The 13,870-nt window shown below is 33.1% G+C and overlaps 1 protein-coding gene across 2 annotated transcripts in view; it reads left to right on the top strand.

The window, feature by feature from the left end:
* Positions 1 to 13,870, top strand: part of GALNT13 (polypeptide N-acetylgalactosaminyltransferase 13) — a 552,783-nt gene that overhangs the window by 199,938 nt on the left and 338,975 nt on the right. The window lies entirely within an intron of this gene.

Below are 13,870 nucleotides of genomic sequence, written 5' to 3'. Positions count from 1 at the left end.
TTCATGTGGAGGAATAAATATAAAATAACTGAAAATAAAACAATACAATGATACATATGAAATTAGCTGCCCCTTTCCAGTAGCATGAATAAAGAGCTATTAACCACAAATTGCAATGGAATTTACCTATTGGATGACATTAACTACTAATGCAAACAAATTTTAAAGTTGTTTCCTAAAGTGACTGCTATTACTTATTCCTACAGAAAACTGGATCTATTATAAACGTTGGAAGACAGCTATGCCAGAGTAAACTGCTTTTCCTTTAGGTTAAAATAATTTCATGGGAAAAGTTACTCAAAAGATTCATAATTACCTTGAAACTCAAGTCCTAGGGCAGAATTTCCATAAATAAATTTTAACCTCAATAGGTTTTAAGTAGTAGAGGATTAAACTAGCAATGTGTATGTAATGAAAATTAAACACTTCTATAGGTAGTTATGAAAAGGTGACAATGAAACTATTAAATACGAAAGAAAAAAGTAGTATCGGTAAAGATATTTTAAAACATTACCACCCCCCCAAATCTGTGTATGTATGTATGTATGTATGTGGGTATACATATGTATTTTTGCACAAATATAAACATATATGTGTGTATATGCATACATGTATATGATATACATATTATATACAGTCAGGTAAAATGTTAAGGATTTTAAGAGTAAACTATATAGAGAAAGAAGAAGGAAGGGGTCATTGTTTCTCCTCAGGCTCAGAGCACCGTCTGTTGTTTTTTATTGGGTCACTAATTTAATCTGTAGCTTGTCTAGGTGAGTAAGCATCCACAATTTGCCCTTGACCTTATGAAGTAACCAAAATTTCCTTTAATAAAAATGGTTTAGATAATAAAAGCCAGGGTATATTTGACAGTATTTCATATAGATCTGATGAGTTTTAAGAAAGAGTGTGTTCACTTAAATATGTACCTTACTGGTGGTTGAGCATTGTGTTGATTTTTATAACAGCATTTAAATTTTAAAATTATCATACTAAACTGGTCAAACCATAAACTTTGTCATGTAAGTGGGGAATCCACTACAGCTCCCACTTTCCTTTTTAAACTCTTATAAGCAGGAAACAGATGGCACTTTCAAGCAAGTAGCCAAGGAGAGTATAATAACAAGGCTGTTTACAAAAGAATCAACAGAGTTTAGAGAATGCAACAAAAAATGGTTGTACACTGGCACTAGTAATCAGGGGTTAAGTCATTACCACTCCTGGACTTTAAGTGGGAGGGAAGGAAGCAATTATATGAACTCGTAAAAAATACCTCTATGGAGAGGGCTACCTGAGAGACTATGGCCTATAATTTGAGGACATAGCTGGTTTGTGGCTACTACACAAGAAAGACCCAAGGGAGTAAATGTCTTAATTTTATTTTGTCTTACTGTCCAACTTCTTACTGGTTAGTCTCATTGGCCAAATCCAATCTGAAGCCAGAGAAGAAAGTCTATAAAATTCAGCCTCGGGCTTCCCTGGTGGCACATTGGTTAAGAATCTGCCTGCCAATGCAGGGGACACGGGTTCGATCCCTGGCCCAGGAAGATCCCACATGCCGCGGAGCAACTAAGCCTGTGCACCACAACTACTGAGCCTGTTCTCAAGAGCCCGTACTCTGCAATGAGAGAAGCCACAACAATGAGAAGCCCGTGCACCACAACATAGAGTAGCCCCCGCTCACCACTACTAGAGAAAGCCCGTGCGCAGCAACGAAGAACCAACACAGCCGAAATAAAAGCAAATAAATCAATAAATTTATTTAAAAAAAAAAAAAAAGTCAGCCTCCCGGGGCATAGTTTGAGAAAGGTCGAGTGGAATGTGGATCTGGAGGAACAAATGGAAATTCTGCATTCCATTCCTCTTTTTTTTTTTTCCAGCATATCTCTTTTCCAGATAAAAAATATGTGTCCCTAGTATAAGGGATATGTGAATCGTATCAACTACCATATTCTTATGAATTTATATCAGTTTTATCATATTCCCAAACAAAATCTAAAATGTTAGTAAACCTCAGTGCTCTTTGTATAAGGTAATCTAGAAAAAAAAAAGTAAGGAAAAAAATTCTTAACATAAAATATAGCTGCTATAGTCTTATGACATGTAGCTGCTCATGAGGTCTTAGATGATAATTATACATTCTTTTAGCTGCAATTACTCTACGTGTATCCTAAGCTGTGTCAGTAACTAGTCTGTATGGTATGATCAGACTAGTTACTGGTGGTATGATCCTGTGTTATAAGCCTGATTGGTCTACCTTTATTGTGTTGCCTCATTATTCTATTACCCAGCCTATCACATAAATAAGACACTCCAGAGAAACCTCTAGGTTCAGAAATAGTTCTCCTTGTCCCCGATATGTGGCGGCAGTCTAATTTCCTACTGGTAAATAATATCAATCATCTCAACCACTATTGTTGTCCTTTTCTCTGTAGAGAAGGTTAGACAGCTTAAGGAGTTCATAATGGCCAGAGGGCAGACTCAATTTCCAATTTTACAGATCCTTGACTGTGTTCTCTAGTGGAAGCATTTTTTTCCCATGGAAACTAGTACCCTTCTCCCCATAAAGGCTAGGTTGTAGAGATAGAAATTTTCCTTCAGTGACTTTGCTGAAAGAGGCCACTCTCACATCCTCCCTTTGTTCCTGGACCTGTGCATTCTGTCTTAGGAGATATGACATTATGCATTGGATAGTGCTTTAAGGTACATAGCATCCTGTGGGATGGCATCCCCAATCCACAAGATTTTTCTCCCCAAAGTTTCTATAGTAGTCTAGCAGATTATTCCATTCTATCAAGTCAATTGCTTCTAGATGTTGAGGGCTTGAGATTTTTTTTTTTTTTTTTTTTGGTGAGCCCGTGGGTCATTTTCTTTTTCCCCCCATAAATTATTTCCCCTGGTCTGTGGTAAGATTATGTCAAAACCCAAGTAAAATTAAAGATTTTGTAAGTCTACAAATGGTGGTGCTGACAGAATTATGGCCAGAGGAGACAGATCCCAGATATCTGTTTCTCCCTTTAAGAAGACTTTTTTTTTTTCTTTCACAATGATGAAAGGGGTCCAATAGAATTGACCTCATACAAATTGGTCAAGAATGGTGCTGTATGATTGGCTGTGTGTTGTCTTTTGCTAATGGCAAGTTGGGTGGCCATAACCATGTCAACTGTGGTGAGAAGTTCATGTTGTCAAATCAGTGCATAGTGTGCATTTGTGCCATCCTGGCCTATTAGTACTTCTCCCATTGAGCAAGCACTGGATTAACTGAAAAAAAAAAAGAATGACAGCTATAGGAAGGATAATTTTGTCCATATGATTATTGAGAGGCTCCTCTGCCATGGAAGCCCTCTCTGGGAGATTACATGGGACCTGAATCTCCATCTTTTGTGCCCATTTCAAGAGGACCACTCATATACTCCTCCATCAGACCTCTTTGCCATTGATTTTCCAGTCTTGGTGTTTTAAGTCCCCTATCAGTTGTCCAACCTGTTAGCCACTGCTCATGGATGACTGTAGATCCCTAACTCAAGCCGTCTCTCCTGTCACGCAGTATTCAGCCAAATTTCCTCTCTGACTTTCTGCATGATGGGAGGATTTCCTTTCACCCACTGACTTTCAGGACCACCCCTGAGTAGGACTGTAAAGTAGCAGCTTTTAAAAAGGACTAGTAAATTCTTAGTTAATCCAGCCTTGCACTGTTTCTTCCTTCATTAACTGGTCATAGGGCACTCCCCATGAAATAAATTATAGTTGTGAGTGAGAGAACCAACCGTCAGCAACCCCACAGAGAAGGAACCAGGGAAATAAATACCTCAACCTCTTTCATCTCCTATCCCCTAATATCTGTCAGTGCCTTCCCAACCATAAGTCAAAGGACATGGGAACCTGGATGATGTGAAATAGAGGTCAGCAACCCTTGGCACAGCAGGCTGGAGATGGTGCAGAGGGAGACCTAGTGGACCAAATAAAGACATTCAGCACAACTGCCGTCAGAAAAGTACAATCCAGAAGTAAATTTAATTTTATGGCTTAAAATACTTTAGGGTATTTGAGATGAACCATTTTTCTGCTCACAGTATTATAATTTTCAATTGCAGACCTTTGTGAAGGATTTTTTTTTTTTTACTTCTGACATGTGGAATCATAAGAACCTCCTGAGTAATATTTGCTTCACATTTTCTGTGACTAATAGTAGCTAATTTCGAGCTTTATTGGACATCTTATGCAGTTTCATAAGTAAAATGTTACATTCAGAAATTATTTTAAAAATATGTACCTACTACCTCAATTAGATGTACAGTCAATGAATGCAGTGCTTTTTTTTTTTTTTTGGCTAAAGTGGGTATATTTTTGCGAACTTGATGAATCATATGTGTAAATTTTTTCACTTTCCTTTCACAATCGTCCTTATAAAACCATCTACGTCTATTAAAGCCACTGCTATTCTTCTGTACATTAAGAGGTTGTTTGGCACCTGTTACAGTCATAAATATTTCCTAGAAACAATGGACCCAACTTTTAAAATGTTCACTAAGGTAATATAATAATGCTGAAACATGAAATTATTTCCTTCTGCATTAAGAATGAGATTCCTCATTAAAAGTATTGAAAAGGTCCTCAGCTTGCAATGGCTCTAGTAATAACTTTAGTCTCAGCTTTAAATAGGAAATCTCCCCATCCCCCAACTTCTGCCTACACTGCCCAAAAAAAAAAATTTTTTTTTTGAAACAAAACTCGAATTTTGGCTTCAAGATGCATTGGGAAGCCCTTTGTAAGGAGACAGCGTAGTAAAACAATGGCCATTTTAAAGAAGCCCCTTACATAACCCAACACTACAAATTATTCCTAAAATACACAATAATAAACTCTCAGCCATGTTATATCCATCATCACTGAAACCAGAGTTTTGGTTAATATGCAGCTGAAATCCCCTTATTAAGTACAGTTGAACTGATTTAAACAATACAGATGATGCTAAAGAAAGAATGTAAAAGTTCTTCTAATCTAAGAAACCACTGCAAGTCTCCATTGGTGCCATATGTTTATACATCATATAATTTTTTTTATAGAAATGGGCTTATTTTTTAGTATTGTTTCATGACCTCTTTTTTCACTTAAGTATAATATGAACATCTACATAATTAAATATTTTTCTATAGCATAATTTTAATTTATGTTTTCTGTATGTGGATATAACACAATTTATATTTAAAATGTAGTATATATAGTATTTAGTATAATACATATGTAGTATATAGTATCTATATGGAGAGGGAGAAAATATACATTTATTTTCTTTCTTGCATGTAAAAACACATAATATTACTTTAATTATCTATGCCAGTAAAATTTGGGGCATATCCATATTTCCTTACAATATATTTTTATAAAAGATTTCTGAGTCATAATTTATAAGCTATGTTTCATTTTCTTTTATAGAATATTACAGGAATGTGTGATATGGGCATCTACTATAGTACATGTATGCATTGGCGTATAACTTCCATTTATATAACACTGTGAAGTTATTACCCCACAGAGAAGGAACCAGGGAAATAAATACCTCAACCTCTTTCATCTCCTATCCCCTAATATCTGTCAGTGCCTTCCCAACCATAAGTCAAAGGACATGGGAACCTGGATGATGTGAAATAGAGGTCAGCAACCCTTGGCACAGCAGGCTGGAGATGGTGCAGAGGGAGACCTAGTGGACCAAATAAAGACATTCAGCACAACTGCCGTCAGAAAAGTACAATCCAGAAGTAAATTTAATTTTATGGCTTAAAATACTTTAGGGTATTTGAGATGAACCATTTTTCTGCTCACAGTATTATAATTTTCAATTGCAGACCTTTGTGAAGGATTTTTTTTTTTTTACTTCTGACATGTGGAATCATAAGAACCTCCTGAGTAATATTTGCTTCACATTTTCTGTGACTAATAGTAGCTAATTTCGAGCTTTATTGGACATCTTATGCAGTTTCATAAGTAAAATGTTACATTCAGAAATTATTTTAAAAATATGTACCTACTACCTCAATTAGATGTACAGTCAATGAATGCAGTGCTTTTTTTTTTTTTTTGGCTAAAGTGGGTATATTTTTGCGAACTTGATGAATCATATGTGTAAATTTTTTCACTTTCCTTTCACAATCGTCCTTATAAAACCATCTACGTCTATTAAAGCCACTGCTATTCTTCTGTACATTAAGAGGTTGTTTGGCACCTGTTACAGTCATAAATATTTCCTAGAAACAATGGACCCAACTTTTAAAATGTTCACTAAGGTAATATAATAATGCTGAAACATGAAATTATTTCCTTCTGCATTAAGAATGAGATTCCTCATTAAAAGTATTGAAAAGGTCCTCAGCTTGCAATGGCTCTAGTAATAACTTTAGTCTCAGCTTTAAATAGGAAATCTCCCCATCCCCCAACTTCTGCCTACACTGCCCAAAAAAAAAAATTTTTTTTTTGAAACAAAACTCGAATTTTGGCTTCAAGATGCATTGGGAAGCCCTTTGTAAGGAGACAGCGTAGTAAAACAATGGCCATTTTAAAGAAGCCCCTTACATAACCCAACACTACAAATTATTCCTAAAATACACAATAATAAACTCTCAGCCATGTTATATCCATCATCACTGAAACCAGAGTTTTGGTTAATATGCAGCTGAAATCCCCTTATTAAGTACAGTTGAACTGATTTAAACAATACAGATGATGCTAAAGAAAGAATGTAAAAGTTCTTCTAATCTAAGAAACCACTGCAAGTCTCCATTGGTGCCATATGTTTATACATCATATAATTTTTTTTATAGAAATGGGCTTATTTTTTAGTATTGTTTCATGACCTCTTTTTTCACTTAAGTATAATATGAACATCTACATAATTAAATATTTTTCTATAGCATAATTTTAATTTATGTTTTCTGTATGTGGATATAACACAATTTATATTTAAAATGTAGTATATATAGTATTTAGTATAATACATATGTAGTATATAGTATCTATATGGAGAGGGAGAAAATATACATTTATTTTCTTTCTTGCATGTAAAAACACATAATATTACTTTAATTATCTATGCCAGTAAAATTTGGGGCATATCCATATTTCCTTACAATATATTTTTATAAAAGATTTCTGAGTCATAATTTATAAGCTATGTTTCATTTTCTTTTATAGAATATTACAGGAATGTGTGATATGGGCATCTACTATAGTACATGTATGCATTGGCGTATAACTTCCATTTATATAACACTGTGAAGTTATTTAAATATTTTACAAAAGAAGAAATTATGGACAAGAAAGAAAAGTCCATTATTGTAAGGCTAATAGCTGCCAGTATTTAAGCAGCCATACTTTGTATTGAGTTATTACTGAGAACAATTTGTAACAGTTCCACAAGCTACTATTTTTATTAGAAATTACCATTGGGGTCTGAAATAGATTAATTGCATACTTCACATTATTTAAATGGTTTCTTTAACTATCTGCTTAGGGTCTGATTTGTGATCTAATTAAAACCTCTTAAGACCATAGTCTTCACACATTTTAACTGTGTGCCACTATCTGTAGAAATTTTTCAGCTTGTATTAATGTATCTAAATTTATTTATTATGCATACATATATTATTCTCAACCTAAATATTAAATACTAGTGAGGACTAATTTTTAATATAAAAAATAGGTATGAAGCAGAGATTTTACTTTTTTTTAAATACCACATGGATCATTTTATACATCTTTGAGGTGAGAAAAACCTCTACTTTAATTGCTCTGTTCCTCAGTCTCTGATAGAACTAGATTGTCTCAAAGTTTCCTTCTACTTTTTTGAACTTATTCACTGATTGAATGAATGGTGTCAGGCACTGAGCTGAGTCAAAGTTGAGGCAGAATACGTTGGTGAGTCTTCATAGGCAAAAGGGGAAAGAATAAAGTGCTCTAATAAAAATAACACTATCAGGTATAACAGATAGGTCTGCAGTCCCAATGGTTTAGCAAAATAAAGTGTTTTTGCTCTCATATAAATTATGCAGTGGGCATACCTGATCAGCTGGTGGCTGTCCTCCAAATGGTGATTCAGGCATCTATGTTACCGCCTCCTTGTGATGGCTTTGCCGTTTTCAACACGTGGCTTCCAAAGTTGCTAGAGCCAAGGAAAGAGCATGGAGAATTGCACATGGGTAATTGTTATTGGCCAGGCCCATAGCATTTCTATCCTCAGTTACAAAACCACACTTAAATGTAGGGGAGGCTGAGGAATGTTGTATATCTGTGTATCTAGGAGGAAGTAAAATGGGACAGTTCACTAGTTAGACTCTCTGGCATTACATGTAAACAGATAATGGTAATGGAGTATTATAAAAGGCGTAATGGAATAAAGTAAAAGAGCTATAAAAACGGAGAAGAGAGAGTTTACCTTATCTGAAAGTTGAAATTGGTGAACAGGGATTATTTCAGTCATCAGACATAGGAGGAAATTCCTAGCCAGAGGAATATCAGAAGGAAAGTCAAAAAAGATGAGATAAACAATAATTATATTATAGCATGGTTAATCTGTAATTTCCTCATTAAATTTCTACCATATTTTCAAAACAAATTCTTAAACAAATTTTTAAAGATGTAGACTAAGGAAGAAAATTAATTGAATCATCGTTTATAATAGAGATTACAGAAACAACATAAATGTTCAAAGACAAAGAATTAGTTAAATAAATCATGGTAGGACCATGTTATGCTATATTTTGCAGCCATTATAAGGTAGGTATGGATTCACATATTTATTTGGGTAGATTTTAACAATTGCTTTTTAAACGATAAAAACAAGTATGTATCATAATGATAAATGAAGTGATAAAATTCAGCATGTATGAACGATCATATTTTAAATATATAAGTATGTTTCTGAATAAATTAAAGTTGACTATTCAAGCAGAAGTTTAACTGATTTTTCACTTTTTTTTCATCGTGGCTACCTACCTATCTCTTTCTCTTTGTCTCCCTTCCTTCCTTCCCCTTTCTCTCTTTATTCTTTCTTTTAAATGAGCATGTATTATTTTTATATATAATAAAAAGAATATATTTTTGATTTAAAAAATAAGTAAAAGACAGTTTTGGAAATTAGTGTTCCCTTGGTCCTGTGAATGATCTCTCACTTAGCTGGTGGAAAATGCTGCCTTATTAATATCTGACAAGGGGTACCACCCTACTGGGAAATAGTAGCTAATATCTGCTGGACTTGATCCCATTGGAGCTTGCTATTTGCAATATTCTTGCTGCATAAAAATCTAGTTACTGAAATGTAATGGGCAGAAACCAGAGCACCATATATGTCCATGTTAAAATTTTTAAAAAAGTATTATTGACAGATGTATCAGATTTATAAAAATGCAGTTTTTTTCAAAAGTGTAGCAAGTGAATTGCCATTTATTCCCACATTAAATAGAATGAATTTTGTTTGATATATATATATTAAGCTCTGTATTATAATATTGATATTTGAAGTCTATCATTGTTTCTAATAGAAATGGGCCAAAGTAAAGATATACGGAGTTCCTTTACTTTAACAAGAATTATTCTTTATAAACTCAGGGTCTGTAGATTTGCAAAAGAGCATGGCCCATGGAACACTGAGTGGAAGGCAAAATGGTTTGGATGGTGGGATGGAGATCCAAGGACTAGTGTGATTTCCTCATCTTCCGACTCCACTGCAGACTTGTTTATGATTGACAAGGCAAACAGCATTGTCTTAGGGAAACTGATTATTAGCAATGAAGTATGAATATTCAAAGATGAGAGAGATTAAAAGTCAAGGTTTTAAATTTATTTCAATTGACAATTTGGAAGAGATGAAAATTAGAGAAGAGCTGCAGTATCATTGAAAAGAAAGATTTTAAAGGCAAATATACAGAAATTAACAGCTGAGTAGATCTGAGGATAGAAATATAATTTGAGGTAATTTTTTGGAAAGTATGGCAGATGGGATAACATTTAGATTTTGGTCTAGTGTCATGCTTTTACCAATATGCATCATATATTACTATGTTCTTTAACATAATAAAATCTTTACTTTAAAATGACCTAAATTTTATTTTACTCTAGTTTGTTTTTAAATATAAACTGTCTTATCTCTCTTTTTTCAAATAGACAGTGCTTATTGTTAATGGGATATTTCTGCAACTGAAAAAGTGTTCATAATGTACATAAGCCATAATGCAATTAATATGTAGTGTTCGTTTTGGTTGACTGATCAGTTGGTTTATTTACATTTTGGTGGCCATCATTTTATCAATGGGAATTCTATGATAAAAATAAATCTCATTTAATCTATGCAGTATGCACTATGTTAAAGAAAATGAAAGATATATGTTATATATATGTACATATATATAATGATTCTGCTTTTATATTTCAACAAGTTTTATAATGTCATATTGAGTCAAATTATCTATCATTTTAAATTACTTAACCATATAATTAGGAAGAAAATACCTTCCAGCGTAGTATATTAATTTATTTTTACAGTCCAAACCAGATTTGGAATTGGGACATTTCCATCCATATTTAAATCAATAGTCAAGGTATAATGTAGATTTAGTTGCCTTCTCCAATATAGTTGCCTATTAAGAGTGGAAAAGTAACACCAAAACTTCAATGACTTTTCTTTCTGTTTTTTTACTTTGGCTGTGGAGGAGCATGGTATCTTGTAGGTGTGTGGGTGGATTTTCTTTTTCTTTAAATTATGTAGAGGAGAGAAATAAACAGGTGAGAAAAAAATAAAAATTGCTATTTAAAGGTACTGGAGATCAGAGATAAACTACATACTAAACTGCACAATCTTTTCTATTTCCTATTTATATTATTTGAATAATAAAAAAAAAAAACACCTGCTTCTTCTAGCAATATGTATTCTGCCAGGTAAGAGCCAGGAAAAGAAAAAGGCTGGTTCCACGTTATAATCACTTAGCATTTTTTCCTTGAGCAAGGTGAAAAATACCAATAGGTCTGCTCATGCATAAGAAAAAACATTTTGTAAAATGTCAAATATGCATTCATTAGAGGCTATTATAGAAAAGTATATTTAACTTTGGGGAGGAGACACTTAACCTGATACACATTAAGTTGTCATCTATTCTTCACTAAGAAGCTGAGAATAATTAAGGAGAATGATTATATGTGCTTGCAAACTAGTTCTAAGTATATGGATACTGTTTATGACAATTTTATTTTTGTTGATAAGACAACAAAATGAGATACTTACTCTACCATACCACTGACAAAACTATAATTTTCAAAATGCTAAGCAAAGGAAATGGTCACAGCTTTGAATATATTACAAAAAACAATGTATCAAAAATCAAAAATTCTTTTTCCCAGAAAAAAATTAATCCTATATTTTCTGACATTAAGGTTACAGACCAGAATATGTAAAATATCTATCATCTACCTATCTATCTATCTATCTCTACCAATCTAGATTGAAAATCTATTTCCTTCTAGATAGATATAGATACAGACACATATATAAAATATCTATGGTCAGTGGGTAGTATTATATAGCTTGATTATGTCCTTTACTTCAGAATTAGAAGGACTCCTATGGAAACTATAAAAATTCTTTTTAACAGTTTCTATGGAATCAAAACTTAAAGAAATCCTAGTAATGAAAAGTACTTTAAGCCCTATCTAAGTCCAGCATCTCACCAGCAGCACAAATTCACCCAAAGCCAATGCCAACAATTCCATCTGATTTCAGGGACAATAGGCTTACTAAGTCCTGAGGGAACATATTACTGTTAGAATTCTAATTCATAAATTGAACAAAACATGCTTTTTCATAAAATTCCTGCCATCATTTCTATTTTTGCTTCTTAAAGTGAATGAGAGTCTTCATAAGCTTTAAGATAACTTTTTTTAATAGTTTGAGGTTGAATACATATGTCTTTTTCATTTAAAAATTTCCCGGTTCTTACCATTTTTCTACATATAAGAGGATTTACAGGCTAATTACCTTCATGATACCCGTATCTGAAGTTCCCCAGAGATGCCTAAATCTCTTTTATAGTTTGACTCCTGCCATTCCAAACTCAGAATAACCTTTCACAGAAAATAATCTACTGGAAGACCCATTGTGTATTAGTACTGGTAATATCAGTTTTGATGTTTTATAATTATTGTCAAATCAGAGGAAAGTCTCCTTATTGTGTTCTACCCTAGTTTTGACCATATTCTTATATTATATTAGAATTTATATTCTATGAAATGCTGTAATTTATGGATTATTTTCACATGCTTTTTATCCTTTAATTTTGTATTGAAGTATAGTTGACTTACAAAATTGTGTTAGTTTCAGGTATCCAGCATAGTGATTCAACTTTTTTTTTTGCAGATTATATTCCATTTTAGGTTATTACAAGATATTGGGTATAATTCCCTGTGCTCTACAGTAAATCCTTGTTGCTTATCTATTTTATACATAGTAGTTTGTATCTGTTAATCTCATACCCCTAATTTGTCTCTCTCCCCCTCCCTTTCCCCTTTGGTAACCCTAAATTTGTAGGGTGAGTAGTAAACATAGTAAGTTTACTATGTCTATGAGTCTGTTTCTGTTTAGTATGTACACTCATTTGTATTATTTTTTAGATAGTAAACATAGTAAGTTTACTATGTCTATGAGTCTGTTTCTGTTTAGTATGTACACTCATTTGTATTATTTTTTAGATAGTAAACATAGTAAGTTTACTATGTCTATGAGTCTGTTTCTGTTTAGTATGTACACTCATTTGTATTATTTTTTAGATAGTAAACATAGTAAGTTTACTATGTCTATGAGTCTGTTTCTGTTTAGTATGTACACTCATTTGTATTATTTTTTAGATCCCACATATGAGTAATATCATATAGTATTCATCTTTTTCTGTCAGTCCTATTTCACTAAGCATACTATTCTCTAGGTCTATCCAGATTGCTGCAAATGGCAATATTTCATTCTTTTTTTATGGCTGAGTAATATTCTATACATATACATATATATATATATGTGTGTGTGTGTGTGTATATATATGCTTGCCACATCTTCTTAATCCAGTCATCTGTTGATGGGCACTTGGGTTGCTTCCATATCTTGGCTCTTATACATAGTGCTGCAATGAACATTGAGGTACAGCGCATGTATCTTTTCAAATTATTGTTTTAGTTTTTTCTGGATATATACCCAGGAGTGGAATTGCTGGATCATATGGTATTTCTAGTTTTAGCTTTTTAATATTCTTTAAATTTTAAATACATTTTAAAGTAATCTGGGTCCATATATTTGCCCTTTAAAGTATATGGAAATTAAACTCAGTAAGATTAATGTGTTAGGTGCTATAATACAGCAAAACATTGGAAGAGTCAAGACCAGAACTACGTTTCTTTCATGGTAACCTAATTTAATATCATGAAAAGTAAGTGAAGGGTACATTAGGGTTGACTGGAACCTTGTCTTATTACTATATATTAGCATACATACAGACATATGCATGCATGCATGTGCCTATACACACACACACATTGAACCATGTATTTTATAGCTAGAAGGGACATTTGTGTGGTGATAACTTGGAGGAAATGGCAAGAACATTAGCTTGTATAGAATCCTGAATGCTCTTAATAAAAACAATCAAGCCCAGAATATTGCTCTGAAATTCCAGTTATGGAACACATAGCCTCCAAATCCAACTTGACATTTAAAATTATATGTCACTGCTATGAAAGTTCTTTTCACTTATTTGAAAATGATTTGACAAAGAAGTCAAATTCTGATGGGGATAAAGCATTGCCAACCTTGCTTGCTTTTATAAAGATATAATGGCAGTAGATA

This window comes from Neophocaena asiaeorientalis, unplaced genomic scaffold (genome assembly GCF_003031525.2).
Source record: "Neophocaena asiaeorientalis asiaeorientalis breed wild unplaced genomic scaffold, Neophocaena_asiaeorientalis_V1.1 scaffold72, whole genome shotgun sequence".
Lineage (NCBI taxonomy): Eukaryota > Metazoa > Chordata > Mammalia > Artiodactyla > Phocoenidae > Neophocaena > Neophocaena asiaeorientalis.
Note: the sequence above shows the minus strand (reverse complement) of the source record. Positions and strands in the feature narration are given on the sequence as shown.